The sequence below is a fragment of the Macaca fascicularis genome, chromosome 1, assembly GCF_037993035.2.
Source record: "Macaca fascicularis isolate 582-1 chromosome 1, T2T-MFA8v1.1".
NCBI lineage: Eukaryota > Metazoa > Chordata > Mammalia > Primates > Cercopithecidae > Macaca > Macaca fascicularis.
In genome coordinates, this window is record NC_088375.1 from 84225664 (window position 1) to 84252261 (window position 26598).

At 43.7% G+C, this 26598-nt stretch overlaps 1 non-coding gene and 1 pseudogene across 1 annotated transcript; both read right to left on the reverse strand.

Annotated features, from left to right (window-relative positions):
- Positions 1-6009: 6009 nt before the first annotated feature.
- Positions 6010-6113, reverse strand: LOC123571203 (small nucleolar RNA U13). Its single transcript, XR_006695382.2, has one exon. It is a non-coding gene; the product is annotated as a small nucleolar RNA U13 (small nucleolar RNA).
- Positions 6114-7094: 981 nt separating this feature from the next.
- On the reverse strand, positions 7095-24987 carry LOC102122451 (uncharacterized; annotated as a pseudogene).
- Between the last annotated feature and the right edge of the window lie 1611 nt (positions 24988-26598).

The window sequence follows — 26598 nt, forward strand, 5'->3', positions numbered from 1 at the left end:
TAGACCCTTCCCCGATAATCTGCCTTTTAAACAAAAACTCTAAGTGACTCTTCTCATAAATCCAAAGCCTGAAGCTGTATCCTAGCCCCAGATCTAGCACTTAGCTGTGTGATCGAAGCCAAGGCACACCTAACTCTTCAATAAGGTTCGTTATTGAATATTTATGACAGATGTTACAAGGATTGGCTTACTTGATTCTCCCAACAACCTGGTAATTTGTCCAAAGACAATGGCAAGCAAGTACTAGAAGCAGGAATCTAGCCCACTTTTCGGTGCCTCAGTGACTCCCTCTGTGATGGGAGGATTACACGTATGTTTTTGTCCATTTGTGCTGCTATAACAAAACATCTGAGACTGGGTAATTTATAGAGAATTTTTTTTTTTTTTTTTTTTTGAGACAGAGTTTTGCTCTTGTCACCCACGCTGGAGTACAACGGTGTGATCTCGGCTCACTGCAACCTCTGCCTCCTGGGTTTAAACAATTCTCCTGCCTCTGCCTCCAGAGTAGCTGGGATTACAGCTGCCTGCCACCACTCCTGGCTAATTTTTGTATTCTTAGTAGAGAGACAGGATTTCACGAGGTTGGCTGGGCTGGTCTTGAACTCCTGACCTCAAGTGATCTACCTGCCTCAGCCTCCCAAAGAGCTGGGATTACAGGCACGAGCCAGCGTGCCCAGCCAACAACAATAATTTATTTATCACCGTTTCAAACGCTGGGGAAGTCCAAGATCAAAGTGCCAACGTCGGCGTCTGGTGATGGCAGCTCTCTGTTTCCAAGATGGTGCCTCATTGCTCCATCCTCTGGAGGGGATGCATGATGTGTCCTCACATGGTAGAAGGGACAGAAAGGCAAGAAAGCACTTCCATCAACCTTGAGCCCTTTCATAAGGGTATTAACCCCATTCACGAAAGCAGAACCCTCATGACTTAATCACCTCCCAGAGGCCACACCACTTAATACTGTTGCATTGGGGATTATGTTACAATTGAATTTGGGAGGGAAAACCATCATTCAAACCATAGCAACATGCGACACGGGTATTAAATTTCCTGCAATCACTTATTCCCATTTAAAATGATGTGACTGTGTGTGTTGTTTGCTTTTTTAAAAAAACAAACCATGGTATGGATAAGGTCATCAAGTCGTGAAAAACCTAAATAAAAATACACCATAAGAAACATCTCGCCGGGCGCGGTGGCTCACGCCTGTAATCCCAGCACTTTGGGAGGCCGAGGCAGGCGGATCACAAGGTCAGGAGATCGAGACCACGGTGAAACCCCGTCTCTACTAAAAATACAAAAAATTAGCCGGGCGCGGTTGTGGGCGCCTGTAGTCCCAGCTACTCGGGAGGCTGAGGCAGGAGAATGGCGTGAACCCGGGAGGCGGAGCTTGCAGTGAGCCGAGATCGCGCCACTGCACTTCAGCCTGGGCGACAGAGCGAGACTCCGTCTCAAAAAAAAAAAAAAAAAAAAAAAAAAAAAAAAGAAACATCTCATGTACCTCATAAATATATCCACCTACTATGTACCCATAAAAATTCTAAAAAATTTTTAAAATACCGTAAGAAAAATAAACATGGCCACATTTTAGAAATATCCAGTTTGACCATTTCTAGTCCTATGGTCTATTTATCAATTATTGGGTTAGATTATTTTTGTGAAAACAGTTGCAGTGACTAAAGATAAAACGTGTGTGTCGGGGGCCTGGTGCAGTGGCTCACACCTGTAATCCCACCACTTTGGGAGACTGAGGCAGGTGGATCACCTGAGCACCTGAGATCAGGGGTTTGAGACCAGTCTGACCAACATGGTGAAACCCCGTCTCTACTAAAAATACAAAATTAGCCAGGAGTAGTGGCTTGCGACTGTGATCCAAGCTACTGGGAAGGCTGAGGCAGGAGAATTGCTTGAACCCAAGCAGCGGAGATTGCAGTGAGCTGAGATCACACCACTGCACTCCAGCCTGGGTGAAAGAGTGAGACTCCGTCTCAAAAAAAAAAAAAAATAGTGTGTGTGTATATAATATGTGTGTGAATGTTTTTATAAATACTATTGATAAACTTTGGAATTTGAGTTAGTAATGAACAAATAAAAACAATTCAGCTTGCCTTGCTTTAGTATCTCAGCCAACAATGAGGTAAAAAGGCTCTCCAGCCTATACATATATATATTTTTAAGTTATGTTGCTGGTGGGACTCCACACTCAGCACTTCCTCTTCCAGCATCCAAGTACACCAGGAGTACTGATGGTCCCAGGATCTAGGTTCAAATTGCAGTTCACCTACTTCCCTTGTGTGTGTTCTTGAACAAATTACACTCAGTAGTAGTTTTTAGCTTTCTTCTCCCTTTCTTGAAGGGTTATTAGGAAGATTACATGATATATTATAAATTAAGTGCCTATCAAGATCTCTAGTGACTGTTGGTATCTTTCCTTAATAAGAACCCCTCTTTTACAACATAAATATTCTCAAAAATGTGCCCAATGGCCCTCCCGGTAATTCCCTTCAGAATCCTCTCCCTGAACATGTTCAGAGCAGTGGAAACAGGCACGAGGAGTGAGAGCAGAAGACATGGGTTCTAAGCCTTGCTTTACCTCTTGTGAGCACCATGATCTTGGACAAGTCATTCAACCTTTCTGCCTTTGTCTTTCCCGTTTGGGGAGTGAATATAAGTACACTGCCCTATCTAGATCACAATGTGAGAATGCATGTCCATAAAATTGAGATAATAAAAGATAAAATTCTCTACATGTGCTAGATACTATGGATAACATCCAAGTTTAGTGGAGTTTAGTATGTTACACTACTCTAATGAAAACTATTACAAAACTTTTTAAAAAATCATATACAATACAAATATGAAACTGATAATGAACCAAAGACCTAAATGTAAAAGCTAAACTATAAAAATTCCTAAAAGAAAACATAGGTGTAAATCTTCATGACCTTAGATTAAGCAATAGTTTCTCAGCTATGACACAAAAGCACAATCAACCAAAGAAAGTATAAATTGGACCTCATCAAAATTAAAAATTTGTGTGCTTCAAAGGACACTATCAAGAAAGCAAAAAGACAACCCTTAGAATGGGAGAAAATATTTGCAAATTTTATATCTGATAAAGCACTTGTATCCAAAACATTTTTTTTTTTTTTGAGACGGCGTCTCGCTCTGTCACCCAGGCTGGAGTGCAGTGGCCGGATCTCAGCTCACTGCAAGCTCCGCCTCTCGGGTCTACGCCATTCTCCTGCCTCAGCCTCCCGAGTAGTTGGGACTACAGGCGCCCGCCACCTCGCCCAGCTAGTTTTTTGTATTTTTTTTTAGTAGAGACAGGGTTTCACCGTGTTAGCCAGGCTGGTCTCGATCTCCTGACCTCGTGATCCGCCCGTCTCGGCCTCCCAAAGTGTTGGGATTACAGGCTTGAGCCACCACGCCCGGCCTCAAAACATTTAAACACATTTAAAACTCTGATAAGTTGATAATAAAAAGACAAATAATCCTATTCAAAAATGTGCGAAGGATCTGAATAGACATTTCTCCACAGTAGATAAGTCAATAAGCGCACAAAAGGCTGTTCAAGATCATTATTATTGGGGAGCTACAAATCAAAACCACAATGAGATACCAATTTACACCCACTGAGATAGCTATGATAAAAAAGACAGATAATAACAAGCGTTGGCAAGGATGTGAAGAAATCAGAACACCGTGTACTGCTATTGGGAATGTAAAATGGTGCAGCTGCTATGGAAAACAATATGGTGAGTCTTCAAAGATTTACACATGCAAAAGTACTATACTATTATGATCCAGCAATTCTACTCTGAATATAAATACCCAAAATAATTAAAAGCAAGGACTCAAATATTTGTACACCCATGTTCTTAGCAGTATTATTTCACAATAGCCAAGAGTTGGAAGCAACTTAAGTATTTATTGATGGATGAATGGAAAAAGAAAATGTGGTATATAAATACAATGGAAATTATTTAGTCTAAAAAAGGAAGAAAATTCTGTCATATATGAGGGGTCTTAAGAAAGTTCATGGAAAATGCATATTATGAAAAAAATTGGCCGGGCGTGGTGGCTCAAGCTTGTAATCCCAGCACTTTGGGAGGCCGAGACGGGTGGATCACGAGGTCAGGAGATCGAGACCATCCTGGCTAACACGGTGAGACCCCGTCTCTACTAAAAAAAATACAAAAAACTAGCCGGGTGAGGTGGTGGGCGCCTGTAGTCCCAGCTACTCAGGAGGCTGAGGCAGGAGAATGGCGTCAACCTGGGAGGTGGAGCTTGCAGTGAGCTGAGATCTGGCCACTGCACTCCAGCCTGGGCGACAGAGCGAGACTCCGTCTCAAAAAAAAAAAAAAAAGAAAAAAGAAAAAACTGGCCATGCATGGTGGCTGATATCTGTAATCCCAGCACTTTGGGAGGCCGAGGCAAGCAGATCACCTGGGGTCCGGAGTTCAAGACCAGCCTGGCCAAAATGGCAAAACCCCGTCTCTACTAAAAATACAAAAAATAGCTGGGCATGGTGGCAGGCGCCTGTAATCCCAGCTTTTCAGGAGGCTGAGGCAGGAAAATTGCTTGAACCCGGGTGGTGAAGGTTGCAGTGAGCTGAGATTGCATCACTGCACTCCAGCCTGGGCAACAGAGCAAGATTCCATCTCAAAAAAAAAAAAAAAAGGGGAAAAACTATGCATGAATTTCAAAATTTTTTTGCACAAAAATAAACTTGTACTTACTTGTTATAACATGTCTGAATGGGATCTAGTCTGAAACATCAATTTGAACAGAGTCGGCCGGGCGCGGTGGCTCAAGCCTGTAATCCCAGCACTTTGGGAGGCCGAGACGGGCGGATCACGAGGTCAGGAGATCGAGACCATCCTGGCTAACACGGTGAAACCCCGTCTCTACTAAAAATACAGAAACTTAGCCGGGCGAGGTGGCAGGCGCCTGTAGTCCCAGCTACTCGGGAGGCTGAGGCAGGAGAATGGCGTGAACCCGGGAGGCGGAGCTTTCAGTGAGCTGAGATCCGGCCACTGCACTCCAGCCTGGGTGACAGAGCGAGACTCCGTCTCAAAAAAAAAAAAAAAAAATTTTGAACAGAGTCCCTTTCAGAGCAACATAAATTCTGCTAAAATTGAAGCAAGAACAAACATCAGTGCTGAAGCTTGATGGTGGACAAATGGAAGCTTTACAGTGAAGCTTGGGTGGAAGAATGATGAAATTGATGCTCTTAAAGCAAACTAAATATGGCCTGAGAAGAAGTCCATACTTCTATATTTGAGTCCTTGTGGACTAACTATAACCTACTGTAATAGGCAGACAAGATTAAAAACTTAGGAGTATGTGCCTGTAACAATCGCTGAGTCTTGGCCAATCCCAGCAGCCATACTTCAACCACTCATAGACTGCTGAGTGTTCAAACTGTGTTCAAATAAGGCAAACGTCAACCTGTAACCAATCCAGCTGTTTCTGTACCTCACTTCCGATTTCTGTATGTCACTTTACTTTTTTTGCCTACAAATTTGTTCTTACCATGAGGCACCCCTGGAGTCTCTCTGAATCTGCTGTAATTCTAGGGGCTGCCCAATTTACGAATTGTCCATTGCTCAATTAAACTCCTTTAATTAGGCTGAAGTTTTTCTTTTAACAATGATTTGCAAAAAGTTTTTGAGGATGATGCACCAAAGAATTCAGCAGTTTACAAATAGATAACTCATTTTAAGAGAGGACAAGGTGATATTGAAGATGAAACCTGAAGCAACAGAGCATCCACATCAATTTTCAAGGAAAAAATTAACCTTATTTGTGCCCTAATTGAGGAAGACCAATTATTAACAGCAGAAACAATAGCCAACACCATAGATACCTCAATTGGCTCAGTTTACACAATTCTAACAGAAAAATTAAAGTTGAGCAAACTTTTCATTTGATGGATGCCAAAACAGTTGCATTCAGATCAGTTGCAGACAAGAGCAGAGAACAGAGCATATTTTTTTCCTTCCATATCAGACAGGTAATGTGCCGATGTTGTAAGAAGGTTCAAGGGTGGGACACCTCACAAATGAGCATGAACACGCAGTCATCGTGCTCAGCAGCTACAAAAGGATTGAGCAGAGCTTTCAATGGAAATTTTAAACAAGTGGGGTCAGGATCCTGAAGCACTTCCTTGAAAAATCATAACAGGAGATGAGGCGTGGCTTTACCAATAGGATCCTGAAGACAAGGCACAATCAAAACAATGGCAACCAAGAGGTGGTCCAGTCACAGAAAAAGTGGACCAGTCAAGAGCAAAGGTCATGGCAATAGTTTTTTGGGATGCTTGAGGCATTTTACTTTTTAACTCTCTGGAGGCCCAAAGAATGATAACATCTGCTTATTATGGGAGTGTTTTGAGAAAGTTAGTCAAAGCTGTAGCAGAAGATGCCTGGGAAACCTTCACTAGGGAGTCTTTCTCTGCCATAACAATGCTCCTGTTCATTCCTCTCATCAAAATGGGTAACTGTGCAAGCAAGACTTTCAACAGGCTGGACGCGGTGGCTCATGCCTATAATCCAGCACTTTGGGAGGCCAAGGTGGGTGAATTGCTTGAGCCCAGGAATTAGAGACCAGCCTGGGCAACATGGTGAAACCCCATTTCTATAAAAAATACAAAAATTAGCCAGGCGTGGTGGCGCATGCCTATAGTCCCAGCTGCTCAGAAGGCTGAGGTGGGAGAATTGCTTGAGCCCAGGGGGTAGAGATTGTCGTGAGCCATGATTGTGCCATTGCACTCCAGCCTGGACTACAGAGTGAGGCCCTGCCTCAAAAAACAAACAAACAAACAAATAAATAAATAGAGTTTCAAAAGGAAATCATTAGGCATCTACCTTACAGTCCTGATTTGCCTCCTTTTGCCTTCTTTTCATTTCCTAATCTTTTAAAAAACCGTAAAAGTACACCTATTTTTCTTCAGTTAATATCGTAAAAGAGACTGCACTGACATGGTTACATTCCCAGGACCCTCAGTTCTTTAGGGATGGACTAAATGGCTGGTATCATTGCTTACAAAAGTGTCCTGAACTTGGTGAAGTCTATGTTGAGAAATACAGTTTATATTTTTTATTTTAATTTTTTCGACAATTATTTAAGATCTTTATTGACAAGTGCTTGCAGTTCATTGACTATTTTGAAAAAACACCAAGTTGTAAACTTTTATTACAAATTTAAAATGAAGTTCTTGTCTCATCTTGACCAGATATGAAACAATTTAAAAATCTTTAGAGACATATTGAGAAAAACCAGACTTTTTTTTTTTTTTTTTTTTTAGAAAACCACATTTGTTATTACCGAAAAGAGTTGTCTCTAGGAAAAAAGTGATTTAAAAAACCCAAGCTGCATAGATAATGCAGATAGTTCTAGTAACTGGTCAGCAGCAAAAAGCAAACAATGTCTTCAGCTCCAATCTTTTGTTCATTTCTTATTGCTGCAGTTTCCCATTCATTTCTTCTTGTTGTATGACTAAAGGGGATGATGGTAGAGATGGTAAGTTGGTATTTACTCAGCCCTACCCTGCTCAGCCTTGGACATGGGCAAATTTTCAGCTGCTTTTGTCTCTTTGCCATATTGTGGTTTAGGGTTTTCTGGGTCTCCATCTGGGTACCGACATTGCTGCTGACCTGGGGTCTAATCTCCTTGATTTTTTTTTTTTTAAATCCTCTTCATCACCATCCTCTCAAGGCTGTCTTTGGCTAGGAGGGCCCCAGCGGAATTGTGGCCTATAGCCACATACATATCTTGCCTCATTGGTCTACCTGGTGCTCCTGCACCCTGGCTGTCAACACCCCCCATCTCTGCTCCCTGCGCTGGAGGGCTGGAACACTGTGGTCCACGCCCATAGGGTCTCCTCAGGTAGTAGGGCAGGAACCCTCTCCTGAGGAAGGGCCGGTCTTATTGGGCCTGGCCTTTGGGAGCACTCTCCCATCCTTCCTTCTTTTCCCCACGCTCACTGTTCTGGTAATTCCACTCGTAATTGTGTGGAGGACCCCCAGGATGTGGATAGCTTCTATAATGGTTACGACCTGCTCCACATTTACTGCCTTGCAGTGGAACTCCACCAGGGCTGTGACATCTGCTGCCTCCGCACCCTTTTCTCCTTCAGCGTCAGACTCCACAGTCTCTCCAGCTCCTACACTGCCAAGGTACTTCCTGGGGTTCTTTTTAAATGGCAGATGCGTTTCTTACATTGAATCATTTTCCTTTTCCCAAAATCTTTGCTATGACCTTCTTGTCCCTACCCAGAGGACCATGGATGTGAGGCCGCCAAGGCCAGTACTCCCTGGGCAGCCAAGGCTGGTGGTAGAGGTGTGGCTACTTTCAGGGCTTTCTGGGGTATGCTCTCAGCTCCTGATCAAACTTGATTTTTTTATTTTTATTTTTTGAAACAGGGTCTCACTCTGTTGCTTAAGCTGAATTGCAGTGGTACAATCGTAGCTTACTGCAGCCTCAACCTCCCTGGCTCAAGGAATCCTTCCACTTCAGCCTCCCGAGTAGCTGGGAATACAGATGCGTACCACCACCCAGCTAATTATTTATTTTTTGAGACAGAGTCTTGCTGTGACGCCCAGGCTGGAGAGCAATGGCGCAATTTCGGCTCACTGCAACCTCCGCTTCCTGGGTTCAAGCGATTCTCCCGCCTTAGCCTCCTGAGTAGCTGGAATTACAGGCACGTGCCACCACGCCCAGCTAATTTTTGTATTTTTAGTAGAGACGGGGTTTCACCATGTTGGTTAGGCTGGCCTCAAACTCCTGGGCTCAAGTGAACCTCCTACCTTGGCCTCTCAAAGTGCAGGGATTACAGGTGTAAGTCACTGCACCCAGCCTTTAAAAAAAAAAATCACTTAATTCAATTTTTCCACTAACTTCTTGAAGTCCTCTTGTACTACAGCATAGATCAATCTTGAAGACTTTATGCTCAGCCAAATAAGCCAGTGAAATAACACATAAGGATAAATACTGTAGGATTCCACTTATGTGAGGAACCTGGAGTTCTTAAATTCATAGAGAAAAAGCAGAATGGTGCTTGCCAGGGGTTGAGGGGTAGAGGAGTGAGGAGTTATTGTTTAATGGGTACAGAGTTTCAGTTTTGGATGATAAAAAAGTTCTGGAGGTGGATGGTGGTGATGGTTTCACAACAATGTGTATGTACTTAGTGCCACTGAACTGTACACTTTAAAATGGCTAAAATGGTAAATATTATGTGCATTTTACCATAAGAAAAAAATTCATATTACACAAACATTACAAGTACAATTCCAATTACTAAATATATTTGCATATTTAAAGCTCAGAACAAAAGATATCCAATGTTTATGGTGGTTATCTCTGTGTGATAGGGCTATGGGTGCTTTTAATTTTCTCTGAATCTGTATTTATAACAGAGAAGTTATAAGTAGTAAATTATATAAAATTATGAGCAGTAAAATGTTTTTTATTACTTTTGCCGGTAATGCAAGCCCGAAATATTTTGTATTATCTTTTTTTTTTGAGACAGAGTTTCTCTCTTGTCACCCAGGCTGTATTGCAATGGCACGATCTTGGCTCACTGCAACCTCTGCCTCCCAGGTTCAAGCAATTCTGCCTCAGCCTCCCGAGTAGCTGGGATTACAGGCACCTGCCACCACAATGGCTAATTTCTATATTTTTGGTAGAGACAGGGTTTTGCCATGTTGGCCAGGCTGGTCTCCAACTCCTGACCTCAGGTGATCTGCCCAACTTGGCCCCCCAAAGTGCTGGGATCACAGGCGTGAGCCACCATGCCTGGCCTTGTATGACTTTTGTAATAAAAGCAGGCATTGAAAAATGTGGTAAAAGAGGGGAACAATAGACACTTGAGGGTGGAGAGTGGGAGGAGGGAGCAGATCAGAAAAATAACTGTTGGCTAATAGGCTTAGTACCTGGGTGATGAAATAATCTGTACAACAAACCCCCATGACATGAGTTTACCTATATAACAACCTGCACATGTGCCCCTGAACCTAAAATAAACGTTAAACAAAAAGAAAAAAGTGGTATGTCATAAAATGAAGTATTATTCATCCATAAAAAGGAATGAAGTACTGGTAAATGTTACAACATGAATGAACTTTGAAAACATCATATGCTAAGTGAAAGAAGCCAGCCATAGAAGATCACATATTGTGTGATTCCACTCATGTGAAATGTCCAGAATAGGCAAATCCATGGAAAGAAAGGGCAGATTAGGGATTGCTTAGGGCTGATGGGAATAGGGGCAGGGGTGGGGGATGGGGAGTGACTACTAATGAGTACAGGGTTTCTCTCTTCTCTCTTTCTTTTTTAGAGACAAGGTCTTGCTTGCTGTTGCCCAGGCTGAAGTATAGTGGCCTTATCATAGCTCACTGCAGCCTAGAACTCTTGGGGCTCAAGCAATCCTCCTGCCTCAGCCTCTGGAGTGGCTGGGACTACAGTGTGTGCCACCAAGCCTGGCTAAATTTTTTTTTTTTTTTTTTTTTTTGCAGAGACAGGGATCTCATCATGTTGCTTATGCTGGTCTTAAACTCCTAGTGAGAGGTGAAGCCAGCTGGGCTTCTGGGTCGGGTGAGCACTTGGAGAGCTTTTCTGTCCAGCTAGAGGATTGTAAATGCACCAATCAGCACTCTGTGTTTAGCTAGAGGATTGTAAATGCACCAATCAATATTCTGTAAAAAATTGACCAATCAGCACTCTGTAAAATGGACCAATCAGTACTCTGTAAAATAGACCAATAAACAGGACATGGGCGGGGCCAAATATGGAAATAAAAGCTGGCCACCCAAGCCAACAGCAGCAACCTGCTGTGGTTCCTTTCCGGTTTGTAGTTTAGCTCTTTATAATAACCCTTGCAGCTGCTTATTCTTTGGGTTCACACCACCTTTAAGAGCTGTAACACTCACCACGGAGGTCCACCGCTTCATTCTTGAAGTCAGCAAGACCACAAACCCACCAGAAGGAAGAAACTTCGGACACATCTGAAGGAACAAACTCCGGACACAACGTCTTTAAGAGCTCTTAACACTCACCACGAAGGTCCACAGCTTCATTTTTGAAGTCAGTGAGACCAAAAACCCACCAGAAGGAACCGACTCTGGACACGCTGGCCTCAAAGGATCCTCCTGCCTCAGCCTCCCAAAGTGCTAGAGCCACCATATCCAGTCCACTGTACAGGGTTTCATTTTGGGTTGATGAAAATGTCCTCAAATTGACCAGGTGTGGTGGCTCACGCCTGTGATCCCAGCACTCTCGGAGGCTGAGGAGGGTAGATCACCTGGGGAGAGGAGTTCAAGACCAGCCTGACCAATACGGTGAAACCCTGTCTCTCTTAAAAATACAAAAATTAACCAGGGGTGGTGGTGGGCAGCTGTAATCCCAGGTACTCGGGAGGCTGAGGCTGGAGAATCACTTGAGCCCGGGAGGTGGAGGTTCAGTGAGTTCGAGATCATGCCACTGCATTCCAGCCTGGGCAACAGAGCAAGACTCCGTTTCATAAAAGAAAAAAACAACGTCCTGAAATCAACCGTGGTGATTGCACAACTCTGTGCCTACAGTAGTCCCCACTTCTCCAGAGTTTCTCTTGCCATGGTTTCAGTTACCCCTGAACCACTGAGGTCCGAAAAGAGATGAGTACAGTGTAAGATATTTAGAGACAGAGTTATAATATACAGTAACTTTTATTACAGTATACATTTGTTACAGTATATTGCTGTGATTGTTCCATTCTGTTTTATTATTTTTTTTGAGACCGGGTCTCTGTCATCCAGGCTGGAGTGCAGGGGTGTAGTCATGGCTTACTGTAGCCTGGACCGCCCCAGGCTCGGGTGATATTCCTACCTCAGCCTCCACAGTAGCTGGGACCACAGGCATGCATCACCACACCCGGCAATTTTTGTATATTTTATAGAGTTGGGGTTTTGCCATGTTGCCGAGGCTGGTCTTGAACTCCTAGGCTCAAGCAATCCGCCTGCCTTGGCCTCCCAAAGTGCTGGGGTTACATGCCTGAGCCACTGTGCCCAGCCTGTTCTATGTTATTATTAGTTATTGTTAATCTCTTAGCTAATTTACAAATTAAACTTTATCATAGGTATGTAGGTATAGAAAAAACAGTATATATAGGATTCAGCACTATCATCAGTTTCAGGCATCCAATGGGGGTCTTGGAATGTATCCTCCAGGGTTAAGTGTGAACTATATACAATAGTATATACTAAAAACTATTGAATTGTATATTTTAAATAGGTGAATTGTGGTATGTGAAGTATAACTCAATAAAGGTGTTACAAGGAAAATCTTGTTTTCAGACTTTAGGTTTTATCCCAATCTAAAATCTTTAGTAGTCATTTTGTATTAGACCCATTCCTAGGTACTTAATGAAGATGTGAAGTCAAAGAGAGACACTGCTGGGCAATTTTATTTATTTTTCGAGATGAGATCTCACTGTGTTGCTCAGGCTGGACAGCAGTGGCACAATCACAGCTCCTGCAACTTCAGCCTCCCAGACTCAAGCCACATCCTCCCACCTCAGACTCCCAAATAACTGCAACTACAGGGGTATGCTACTACAGGGGCACACTGCTATTTTTTGTAGAGACAGGGTGTTGCCATGTTGTCCAGGCTGGTCTAGAACTCCTGAGCTCCAGCAATCTGCCATCAGTCTCCCAAAGTGATGGGATTACAGGCACTTGGCCTGTTCAGAATTTCTTTCTTTTTTATTTTTATTTTTTGTGAGACGGAGTCTCGCTCTGTTGCCTAGGCTGGAGTGCAATGGTGCGATCTCGGCTCACTGCAAGCTCTGCCTCCCAGGTTCATGCCATTCTCCTGCCTCAGCCTCCAGAGTAGCTGGGACTACAGGCGCCCGCCACCACGCCCGGCTAATTTTTTGTGTTTTTAGTAGAGACAGGGTCTCACTGTGTTAGCCAGGATGGTCTCGATCTCCTGACCTTGTGATCCACCCACCTCGGCCTCCCAAAGTGCTGGGATTACAGGCATGAGCCACCGCGCCTGGCCCAGAATTTCTTAAATGAATTAGCAAATATAAGCTAGAGGAGCCCACCAGCCCAGGCTACCCAAGGAGGAATACCTTGTTATCAGAACTGCCCAAACCAGAAAGATTGGATGACTCAACACAGTGCAGATTTGTGAATTCTAACCCAGAAAGATTACCCCTTCAGGATACATATGTGTCCAAGGAAACATTAAGAGTTCAATAGCCTGGGCAACATAGTCAAACTCTGTCTCCACAAAAATTACCTGGGCAAGGTGGTGTGCGCCTGTAGTCCCAGCTACTCAGGAGGCTGAGGTGTGAGGATCAGATGGGCTGGGGAGGTTGAAGCTGCAGTGAGCTATGATTGCACCACTGCAGTCCAGCCTGGGAAACAGAGCAAGACCCTGTCTCCAAAAAAAAAAAAAAAAAAAAAAGAGGTTTATAGTCATCAATTCTGCTTTCTCTTCATAACCCCTAGTATTCTAGGCAATTTAAAATTTAATAGGGTACAATTATCCAGTAGTTGGCCAGCAAATACTTATTAAGCACCTACTATGTGGTAGGAACTAAGGTTGCAAAATTCAATGTGACATAGTGCCTTACTCTTACAGAGCTTTCAGGCTAATAGAAGATAGAGACACATGCCATAAGCAATTGCAATAGTTTGACAAGAGCTACCCTAGAGCTGAGGTCAAGATACTGTAGGAGCATAGTGGAGTGTGGGGTGTAGGATAGGAAAAGAACTATTTTTTTCCTTGATAATCACTGGGTTTGTGGCTGAAGCCCCTATAACAAAAGATAAACAAGAAAAGTATACACATTTATTTATTTAAGTTTCATGTGACATGGGAGACTTTAAAAGGAAACAGGGCTGGGCACAGTGGCTCACGCCTGTAATCCCAGCACTTTGGGAGGCTGAGGTGGTCTGATCACCTGAGGCCAGGAGTTTGAGACTAGCCTGGCCAAGATGGCAAAACCCAGTCTCTACTAAAAATGCAAAAATTAGCCGGGCATGGTGGTGTGCGCCTGTAATCCCAGCTACTTGGGAGGCTGAGGCAGGAGAATCGCTTGAACCCGGGAGGCAGAGCTTGCAGGGATTCGAGATCAAGGCACTGCACTCCAGCCCAGGCGACAGAGCAAACCTCCGTCTCAAAAAAAACAAAAAAAGGAAATAGCCCAAAGAAACAGGTAAATCTGTGTATATTTTGATGGAGAAGTGGATGGTCATGGAAAAATATAATTGGATAAAAAGTATGATCTAATGTTAATAAACTGTGAGGGGACCACTTAGCAAGATCTATTTGTTCCAATTTTTCTTTGTGTCTCTGTGTGTTCAGAGATAAGGATGTCCTTTTCCTCTAGGTATAGGGAGGGACCTCTCCAATGAGGTCTCATGACCTGCTTCAAGGGAGAAGGCTGAGAGGAAGATGAGAATGACCTACTTGCTTCTGCTGTTTTCTCAAATACCAAAGTGCCGTATTTGTGGGTAGGATGTCCTAAACTTATTCAGAGGTTGGTAGGGGTTGAGGTAAGAAATGTTTTCCAGTCTTTGAACTGAGACCTGAAGCCTGAGTAGAAGTTAGAGAGAGGAAGTGGAAGAAGAAAGTACTATGATTGGCAGAAAGTCATGTGTAAAGGCCCAGGGCAAAGAAAGAACATAGCTTTTATCCCAGGAACTTTATGTAGTTGAGGATGGTTGGAGAGTTTAAAATTAGATGTGGCAAAAGGTAAGACTCAAGAGATAAACAGGGGCCTCATAAATATAGAGGGCCTTTGAAACCTTTCCTGAAGTGCGTTTTGATACCTATGGAGGTGCACCACTGTTAGGGTTCTCTAGAGAGAGAGAACCAACAGGGGATGGTTAGATAGATAGATAGATAGATAGATAGATAGATAGATAGATAGATACCTAGATAGATACCTAGATAGATACATATACAGACAAAGGAGAAGGGATTTATTAGGGAATTGGCTCACATGATTCTGGAAGCTGAGAAGTCCCATGACAGGCCATCTGCAAGCTGGAGACCCTGGGATGCTGATATTGCGGCTCAATCCAAGTCAAAAAGTCTTAAAACGAGGGATGCCAATGGTGTAATTCTCTCAGCCCAAGCCCCAAAGCCTGAGAACCTGGTGAGGTGGTGCTCATGAAAGCCCTAGAGTCTCAAGGCTGGAGAGCCTGGGGTCCTGATATCCAAGGACAGGAGGAGAAGAGTATGTCCCAGCTCCAGGAGAGAGAGGAAATCCTTTTCTCTCCTTTTTTTTCTATCTTGGCCCCGAGTCAACTGGATGGTGCCCAGCCACACTGAGGGAAGATCTTCCCCTCTTAGTCCACTGACTCACAAGCCAGTCTGCTTTGGAAACCCAGACAGACACACCGAGAAGGAATGTTTTACCATCTCTCTAGGTGTTCCTTAATCCAGTCCAGTTGACACCTAACCTTAACCATTACAGCCACTGAGATCTCCAGCCTCCAACTGCTGCCCCTAAGATCTGCCACAGTATTCATATCAACACCATGCTCTCCCCAGGCTGCTCCTAGCCAATAACTGTGCATGGCCGAGCTGCTCAAACCAGGCCATATCCATGCCTCCTCTAATGGGCTGTCTTGGTTGTGGGGACTCCTGTGTGGTCTGGTCACAATAGGCTGCACGCTTACCTGTGGAGCTGCCTGGAGCCTGATGGTGACCCTTGGCCAACACTATGGAATATATCAAATGATGTTCTATAACCATCAGTCTGTGGATTGTTTGGGGAACAGGACATACTGGCCTATCAGCATTGTTTAATAATTGTTTCTTTGATGGAGCCTGGAGGATTTCAATATTAAGGCTGGTCACGGAGCTAAAACATGCCTACGTGACCAGTTCACTCTAAGAGATCCCACCATGAGTGAACTTTGGACTTCCTGGTATATACACACATGACGGTTCAAGACCTGAGCATGTAGCACATCCAGTGGGAGTCAGCAGAGGGAGGACAAAGAAGCCTGTGCCTGAGATCTCTAGCCCCTTCTTTGCATAACTTTGCCTGCTGTTACCATACTGTATCCTTTGCCTCTTGAAAACTGATATGTGAGGGCTAGGTTGGGTGGCTCATGCCTGTAATCCCAGCACTTTGGGAGGCCGAGGTAGGTGGATCATGTGAAGTCTGGAGTTCAAGACCAGCCTAGCCAACATGGTGAAACCCTGTCTCTAATAAAAATACAAAAATTAGCTGGGCATGGTGGTACACACCTGTAATCCCAGCTACTCAAGAGGCTGAGGTGGGAGAATTGCTTGAACCAAGGAGGTGGAGGTTGTGGTGAGCCAAGATCCGCCACTGCACTCCAGCCTGGGTGACAGAATGAGACTGTGTCTCAAAAAACAAAACAAAACAAAACAATGCAAAACTCATCTGTATGAGTATAGAAACTGTTGGAGTCCTGTGAGTCCTTTCAGCAAGCAAACATGGAAGGTAATCAGAGCATGATGGACACAGTCCCCCATTGGCCTAGCCAAGATTTTCGCAGAGCTGCACTCTGTTCCGAGGCTCTCCCTGCATACTCCTGCTGTCTCTCTGCTTTATCCCTCAAAAGCATTTCCCCGAATAAATAAATCAATCTTCTGCACATCTGATTGTGTCCTAGCCTCTGCTTCTCAGAAAACTTGAACAGGAACAGGGTATCAAGAGTGGCTGGAAAAGCACACAGTTTAGGATTGACTGATTTCTCACCTGGCTGGCAAGGAGTATCCCATCCCAAGTGGAATGTGGGGCACGGATAATGCCTGATTCAAGGTGTCCCAAAATATCCAAGCGGAGGGGAACGCCTTTGCTGGTGAGATGATTCAGGCATTGAAAGACAGGGGAAAGACACCGCTGTAAAAGCCAGTGGAGTTGGCTGGTTGTTAATGCCCTGTATAGGAATAATGAAAAGCGAGAGTTAAACACATACCAGCTAAGTGGAGAGCCAGAGCCCTTATTGGTAGCTTACAAAGAGGTCATCATTGCCTTTACCAAGAGTGAACACAGCTGAGGAGCAAACTAGGTCTTAATGTTACTGAACAGAATTGGGGTCCGCTTGCCTGGTGCAATAAGGCCAAAACAACCACACTGAGGTTTGCAGCAGGAGAAAGGAGGGAGTCTATTTGCAGAGTGCCAAGTGAGAATCAAGCAGCTCTTGCTTAAATCTGATGACTTGAAAGTAAGGACATTTTGTTTTGTTCTTTGAGACAGCATCTCGCTCTGTCACCCACGCTGGAGTGTGGTGGTGCAAATCATAGTTCACTGCAACCTCAGACTCCTGGGCTCAAGCGATCCTCTCATCTCAGCTAGGGCTATAGGCATGTGCCACCATACTTGGCTAGTCTTTAAATTTTTTTGTAGAGATCCGGGGCAGGTGTGTGTGTTTGGGCGGGGCGGCGGCGGCGGGGGGGGGGGGGGTTCTTGCTATTTTGCCCAGGCTGGTCTTGAACACCTGGCCTCAAGAAATCCTCCTGCCTCAGCCTCCCAAAGTGCTGGGATTACAGACGTGAGCCACTGTGCCTGGCTTGAAAGAAAGAATTTTTAAAGGTAGAGGTAGATTTTAGGAAAGCAGAAGTTACAGGCAAAATCATAAATCAATACATGGAGATTATACACTGGTTTGGCCTAAAAGGGTGGGATGTCTTGAAGTGGGGGCTTACAGGTCACAGATAGACTCAAGATTTTCTGATCTGAAATTGGTTGAGGAAGAGAAGCTTTGTTTAAAAATGTGGGGTCAGCAGCAAAGAATGTTAGCTCTGGCTTGTGGGTGTGACCTCCTCCAGGCCCCTCAGGAAGAAATTGAGAACAAAGATAGTGGGCAGAGTTCAGTTCTCAGCTCCCTGTTCTCTGAGGTCTAATGTGCCAGCAGATCCATTTGGTAGGGGTTTGACTTCCTGAAAAATAACTCAGAGACATATGTTAAGATGTCATCTTTAGTTTCTGTAGGGGAACCAAACATCCTGTGATTCTAACTACTGTTTTAAACTACCATTACCTTCTTATCAAGTTGCTTATTTACTTCTCAGGACTAGCTAGGAGCCTGGAATTTCCCTTGAAGGAATTCAGGATTTTCCTTTATTTCCATGCTTGGGTGCCTGAAGGCCTCAAAAAGGGGTGGTCCCTGCTCCCTCTCATTAATAGTTAAAGTCATTGAGTTCCAGAGGCATTTAAATGCTCAGCCAAGGCTGGGCAGGGTGGCTCATGCCTGTAATCCCAACATTTTGGGAGACCAAGGCAGGCAGATCACTTGAGGTCGGGAGTTCAAGACCAGCCTGGCCAACATGGTAAAACCCAGTCTCTACAAAAAATACAAAAATTAGCTGGGCCTGGTGGCACGCGCCTGTAATCCTAGCTACTCAGGAGGCTGAGGCACGAGAATCACTTAAACCGGGGAGGCGGAAGTTGCACTGAGCTGAGATCACACCACTGCACTCCAGCCTGGGCAACAGAGTGAGACTCCGTCTCAAAAAAATAAGTAAATAAGAATAAAAAATAAATGCTTAGCCAAGACAAGTTGTTTACACAACCTCAGAGCCCTAGTTGAGAAAACTTGGGAACCTGACACTTAGGAAGGAGACATCTGGGGATGTGTCCTAAAGGATTTGGCTCTGCAGACTCAAAGGTTACAGAGGTATCCAACCTTCTCCATTAAAAGATAGCACTCCCCGGCCATGCGCAGTGGCTCACGCCTGTATTCCCAGCACTTTGGGAGGCCAAGGCGAGTGGATCACAAGGTCAGGAAATCAAGACCATCCTGGCTAACATGGTGAAACCCATCTCCACTAAAAATACAAAAAATTAGCTGGGCATGGTGGCAGGCGCCTGTAGTCCCAGCTACTCTGGAGGCTGAGGCAGGAGAATGGCGTAAAACCGGGAGACGGAGTTTGCAGGGAGCCGAGATCACACCACTGCACTCCAGCCTGGGCAACAGAGCAAGACTCCGTCTCAAAAAATAAATGAAATGAAATAAAATAAAATAAATAAAATAAAATAAAATAAAATAAAATAAAATAAAATAAAATAAAATAAAATCTCCCTGCATGCAGGAAGACCTGCAGAGTTCTCTATCTGACAAAACAATACATTTCCCCCTCAGGAGCTTCCCCCGCCTCCTCTCTTGGCTTCCAGGCTGATAAGCAGGATTAAATTCTATTATAGCATAACCTGGCAGAGACTATGTTGGGCTTGATAAGGAAGAAGAGCTATCACACCCTCGTGGAGCTTCAAGAATTACCTAGCATGTATTGGCAGGACCGGGACAGTATACCTGGGATTAGATTTTCAGGGTTGTTAATTAGAAAGACCAGAATATAAAACTGGATGAGTGGCTGGGTGCGGTGGCTCATGCCTGTAGTCCTAACACTTTGGGAGGCTGAGGCGGGCAGATCACCTGAGGTCAGGAGTTCAAGATCAGCTTGGGCAACATGGTAAAACCCATCTCTAATAATAAATACGAAAATCAGCTGGACATGGTGGTGCACACCTGTACTCCCAGCTACTTAGGAAACTGAGGCTGAGGCAGAAGAATCACTTGAACCTGGAAGGGGGAGGTTGCAGTGAGCCGAGATCATGCAACTGCACACAGCCTGGGTGACAGGGGGAGACTCTGTCTCAAAAACGAACAAACAAACAAACAAAAAAACCAAAAAAACCCAAAAAAACAAAAAACAAAAACTGGATGATTGAGAATTCATAGACTTGAGGACCTCTTCTTGGGACACAGGATTTAATGCCCTGGCAAGGACATTAAAGGGATGCTGGAGTGTAACTGAGAAGTCTGGAGAAAGCAATGGCCCACAAAGAATAAAGTGGAAATTCTCTAGTTGCTCTGGCAGATGATAGAGGAAGGAATAAAAAGGCTCAGGGTTGGCCGGGCGCGGTGGCTCACGCCTGTAATCCCAGCACTTTGGGAGGCCGAGATGGGCGGATCACGAGGTCAGGAGATCGAGACCATCCTGACTAACATGGTGAAACCCCGTCTCTACTAAAAATACAAAAATTAGCCGGGCGCGGTGGCGGGCGCCTGTAGTCCCAGCCACACAGGAGGCTGAGGCAGGAGAATGGCGTGAACCCGGGAGGCGGAGCTTGCAGTGAGTGGAGATCGCGCCACTGCACTCCAGCCTGGGAGACAGAGCGAGACTCCGTCTCAAAAAAAAAAAAAAAAAAAAAAAAAAGGAAACATACATTCAGTAAAGTGCACAAATCTTTAGTGTATTACATCTTGACAATTTGTTTCTTTTTAAAATCAACTATTATTGAGATAAGAATTATATATAATAAAATGTACCTATTTTTAGTGTATGGTTTGATGAACTTTGACATCTATGTATGTATCATCATAATGAAGATATATAACATTTCCACCACCAACAAAATTTCCCTCATACTCCTTTGTAGTCAATCCCACCCCTCCCAGTACTAGGCAAACACTGGTCTGCTTTTTGCCACTATATAGTAGTTTTTCCTGTTCTAGGACTTGACATAAAAAAATCTTACTCTCTCTATATATGTATTATACACACACACACACACACACACACACACACACACACACACACTTTTTTGGATCTGGATTCTTTAGCTCAGCAATGAAGTTTTCAAGATCTATTCATGTTGTTGTGTGCTGTGTCTATCAGAAGTTTGCTCCTTTTTATTGGTGAATAGTATTCCCTTGTATGGACAAACCAATTTGCTTATCTATTTGCCTATAGATGGATATATATTTTTTGAGATGGAGTTTTGTTCTTGTCGCCCAGGCTGGAGTGCATTGGCATGACCTTGGCTCACTTCAACCCCTGCCTCTAGGGTTCAAGGGATTCTCCTGCCTCCGCCTCCCAAACTGCTAAGATTACAGGCACTCACCACCATGCCTAGCTAATTTTTGTATTTTTAGTAGAGATGGGGTTTCACCATGTTGGCCAGGCTGGTCTTGAACTCCCAACCTCAGTTGATCAGCCCACCTTAGCTTCCCAAAGTGCTGGAATTACAGGCATAATACATTATATATTATAATATATAATATTATTAATAAAACTATTATTAATAGCTATAACTATTATTAATAATAGCTGCTATGAATATTTGTGTACAAGTCTTTTGGGGCTCATGGGATTTCATTCTCTTGGGTAAGTACCTAGGAATGGAATGGTTGGGTCATATGGTGGGTACATATTTAACTTTATAAGAACCTGCCAAATGGATTTCCAAGGTGGCTGTGCCATTTGACATCCCTATCAATTCTGGCCGCTGTCTATCCTCTTCAGGGGTTGGTAATGTCAGATTTTTGACTTTTTAAAATGATACACCTATCAGAAGGGCACACACATTGATACTGATTTCTAGATTCTTTTGTGGTCAAATAAAATATTCTATATTGTGGGCCAGGTGCAGTGGCTCACACCTATAATCCCAGCACTTTGCAAGGCTGAGGCGGGCAGATGATTTGAGGTCAGGAGTTTGAGACCAGCCTGACCAAAATGGTGAAACTTCTCTACTAAAAATACAAAGAAATTAGCCAGGCTTCGTGGTGCATGCCTGTAGTCCCAGCTACTTGGGAGTCTGAGGCGGGAGAATCGCTCGATCCGGGAGGCGAAGGTTGCAGTGAGCTGAGATCGCGCCACTGCATTCCAGCCTAGGCAACAGGGCAAGACTCCGTCTCAAAAACCAAAACCAACAGCAAAACAAAACAACTCTGTATTGTGACAGTCTTTTTCATTGTAAGATTTGTTTCATGCCCAGGACATGGACTGTCTTGGTGAATGTTACATTTGCACTTCAAAAAAAAATGTTTTTAGCTTTTTTTTTTTTTTTTGAGACGGAGTCTCACGCTGTCGCCCAGGCTGGAGTGTAGCAGCGCGATGTCGGCTCACTGCGATCTCCGCCTTCCAGGTTCAAGTGGTTCTCCTGCCTCAGCCTTCTGAGTAGCTGGGACTACGGCATATGCTGCCACGCTTGGCTAATTTTTTTTTTTTTTTTTTTTTTTTTGAGAAGCAGTTTCGCTCTTGTCGCCCAGGCTGGAGTGCTATTTCGCCATCTTGGCTCACCGCAACCTCTGCCTCCCGGGTTCAAGCGATTCTCCTGCCTAAGCATCCTAAGTAGCTGGGATTACAGGCATGCGCCACCATGTCCAGCTAATTTTGTATTTTTAGTAGAGATGGGGGTTTCTCCATGTTGGTCAGGCTGGTCTCGAACTCCCGACTTCTGGTGATCCACCCACCTCAGCCTCCCAAAGTGCTGGGATTACAGGCGTGAGACACCTTGCCTGGCCCATTTATTCTTAATCTATTGTCTTTGTATTCAAATTAGATTTCTATATATATAGTTTGATCTCACTCTTTTTTTTTTTTTTTTTTTTTTCAGACAGGGTCTTCCTCTGTTGCCCAGGCTGCAGCGCAGTGGTGTGATCTTGGCTCACTGCAACCTCTGCCTCCCGGGTTCAAGCGATTCTCTTGCCTCAGCCTCCTGAGTAGCTGGGATTACAGGCATGTGCCACCACACCCGGCTGATTTTTGTATTTTTAGTAGAGATGGGTTTCACCATGTTGGTTAGGATGGTCTCAATCTCTTGACCTCCTGATATGCTTGCCTTAGCTGGGATTACAGGCGTAAGCCACCGTGCCCGGCCTCATTTTTTTTTTAAAGGTCAACGAGATACAATTCATTAAGAATAAAAATATATTGTTTCGCCAGGTGCAGTGGCTCATGCCTGTAATCTTTGGGAGGCCAAGGTGGTGCGTCATTTGAATTCAGGCGTTTGAGACCAGCCTGCCCAACGTGGGGAAACCCCATCTCTACTAAAAATACAAAAATTAGCTGGGTGTGGTGGTGCATGCTTGTAGTCCCAGCTATTCAGGAGGCTGAGGCACGAGAATCAGTTAAGCCTGGGAGGCAGAGGTTGCAGTGAGCTGAGATTGTGCCACTGCACCCCAGCCTGGGTGACACAGCAAGACTCTATTTAAAAAAAAAAAAAAAAAGTTAGCCAGTGTGGTGGCCTGTGCCTGTAATCCCAGCTACTTGGGAGACTGAGGCTGGAGAATCGCTTGAACCTGGGAGGTAGAGGCTGCAGGGAGCCGAGAGGGCACTGCACTCCAGCCTGGGTGACAGAGGGAGATTCTGTCTCAATAAAAATAATAATAATAATAATAAATAAAAATACATTGCTTCAAACTTAGAATAATTTAATATTTTCTTTGTTATTTCATATGTATCTGGAAATGGGATACATGTTCTCATCCTGTCCTGAGGTAGCATTCTACCAACTGGTACAGGGCTCCCAGATAGAGTCAAAGTGACATTCCTCTTGCAACCATTTCCATTGTCAAAAAAAAATTTTGTTTTCATATATTTCAACTGTAGCTTCAGATTAATACCTCTCAGAAGAATTTCATCCTAAAGCCCAATTTGGTTTAGAGCCTTTAACTGCAAATAATTTCCAGGTGACACTAACGACCAACATAAGGATAATGCAGGTAAAAAAACATATAGGTACATTTCAGTTCCATGGATTTCACTTTCATATTTTAAGTCTATCACTTTATACCTTCAGTATCAACATTAAAATAGAACCTAAGAAGATTCCTGTTTGAGCAACGTTCTATATAAATATCTTCACCTCTACCCTACTTGCAACAAAAGTTCTAAATCAGACTAGATTAATTAGCTTTCAATTATAATAACTGATATCTTTAATAGATTTTTAATCTAAAGTTTAACAGCTTTTAATTATAAAACTTATTCTCAATTATAATTTATAATTTTTTTAATTTATTTTTTTTTGAGACAGGGTCTTGCTCTGTCACCCAGGTTGGAGTACAATGGCACCATCATGGCTTACTGCAGCCTCAACCTCCTGGGCTCAATCAATTCTCCCACCTCAGCCTTGCCAGTAGCTGAGACTACAACTGTATGTCACCATACCTGACTAATTTTTTAAATTTTTTGTACAGACAAGGTCTCACTATGTTGCCCAGGCTGGCCTTGAACTTCTGGGCTCAAGTGATCCTCCCCCCTCAGCCTCCCAAAGTGCTGGCATTACAGGCATGAGCCACTGCACCTGGCATGTAATTTACAATTAAAAAGACTAGTTCAAGTACTTAGGTTGATAAATCCCATACAACACAAAAGCAAAGGAAATTATTCTCAATAGGCAGAGATACAATTAATTGCAGATATATGGCTTACTAAGATTACTAAAACAGCTCATGCTGTATATTGAAACAAAAACAAAAAAATGCCTGAGGCAAGGAGATTGAGGCTGCAGTGAGGTGTGATTGCCCCAGCCTGGGTGACACAGTGAGATACATCTCTTAAAAACAGAAAAAAATTATGAAAAGAAAAAAAAGTTGTACTGAGATGGATTTTAAAATAATCTCAGAAAATACAAAAATTATTAATAATCTTTACAGCTTTTGATTACATATCTTCATAATGATAATTTTAATCACAGGTCTCAAATTTTATTGCAAATATATTGCCATTAGGTCTCTAATCGTAGATTATTTTTTGTTGAATATTCTGCTGATAAACAACTGCTTAACATTCCAATAAAACATATTCTCACAATTAACTATGAGACTGGTGCCACCACTGGGAAATGAGCTGAGTTAATCAGCAGTTACATCGAATGTAACGAATCCCAAATCACTTCTTTCTCTAGGTCCGCTGAAGTCATCTAAGTTTTTCAGCTTGATCGGCGAGTCATTGCCACCACACCCGGGATGCTTCCGTCTTTGAAGGCGGTGCTGATGGTGAAAGCAGCTAAATATGAGCGCCGCCATCAGGCTGAGAAGTGGCAGAGAGTTCACCTGCGACACCACCGCGTTCATCTCCCACGACCCTGCGTCCACATGCATGCTTGGGCTCCTGTTTCAGGAGTGTATCCCGTAACTTTAAATATTGTTATGCTACTTTACATATCATGTAAGAACCTTTTAATAATTCAACTCCATTTTCCCTTTGGAACCTTTGTGCTATTGTTTTAAGACATTTCATTTCCATTTCCATTAGAAAATTTAAAATATATTTTTATATTTGCTTTAAATGGTTATCTTTTTAGAGAAAATTTTTAAAATGAAAAAAGTATTTTATATTTACCATGTATTTACATCTCTGTATTTCTTTTTTTTTTTTTAAGATGGAGTCTCGCTCTGTCGTCCAGGCTGGAGTGCAGTGGCATGATCTCGGCTCATTGCAAGCTCTGCCTCCTGGGTTCATGCCATTCTCCTGCCTCAGCCTCCCGAGTAGCTGGGACTACAGGCAACTGCCACCAAGCCTGGCTAATTTTTTGTATTTTTAGTAGAGACGGGATTTCACCATGTTAGCCAGGATGGTCTCGATCTCCTGACCTTGTGATCCACCCGCTTTGGCCTCCCAAAGTTCTGGGACTACAGGTGTGAGCCACTGTGCCCGGCCACATATGGTTATTTATTTGTGTAGATCTCATTTTTCTATCTGTCACCCAGGCTGGAGTGCAGTGACACAATCACGGCTCACTGAAACCCCAAACTCCTGGGCTTAAGCAGTCCCTCTATCTTGAGCCTCCTGAGTAGCTGGAACTAAAGGTGTGTGCCACCATACCCAGCTAATTTTTCTCTATTTTTGATAGAGATTGTGTCTCGCTGGTTGCCCAGGCTTGTCTTGAACTCCTGGCTTGAGGCAATCCTCTCCCTACGGTCTCCCAAAATGATGGGATTGGCTGGGCGCAGTGGCTCATGCCTGTAATCCCAACACTTTGGAAGGCCAACGGGGGCAGATCACTTGAGGTCAGGAGTTCAAGATCAGCCTGGCCAACATGGCGAAACCCCATCTCTATTAATATAAAAAATATTTTAAAAACAACAACAACAAAAAGCCCAAAGTGCTAGGATTATATGCATGAGCCACCGTGCCCAGCCAAAAAAATATTTCTTATAATGCAGTTCTCTGGAAATGACCTCACAGCTTTTATTTATCTGAAAAGGTCTTTCTTTTCTTTTTTTTGAGATGGAGTCTTGCTCTGTCGTCCAGGCTGGAGTGCAGTGGTGCACTCACCGCAACCTCTGCCTCCCAGGTTCAAGTGATTCTATTCTCCTGCCTTAGCCTCCCCAGTAGCTGGGATTACAGGCGCATGCCACCACGCCTGGCTAATTTTTGTATTTTTAGTAGAGATGGGGTTTCACCATTGTTGGCCAGGCTGATCTCGAACCCCTGACTTCAAGCATTCTGCCCACCTTGGCCTCCCAAAGCACTGGGATTACAGGTGTGAGCCACTGTGCCTGGCCACAACATTGGTAGTTTTGATATTTGTCTTTTTTTTTTCTTCACTCACAGACTCAGGTCACAACTTTTGACATTTGGATTGACAAATTCTTGGCACTGTTGACATTTCTTTGTTGTGGAGGCCTTTCCTGTGCACTATAGGATGTTTAACAGCATCCCTGGTGCTATGGTCTGAATGTTTGTGTCTCTTCTAAATTAATATGTTGAAGTCTAAGACTAGTAGTATCAGAGGAGGTGGGGTGTTTGGGATTGGTGTCTTTATGAAAGAGGCCCCAGAGAGCTGCCTTGTCCCCTTTCACTATGTGAGAAAGCAGCAAGGAC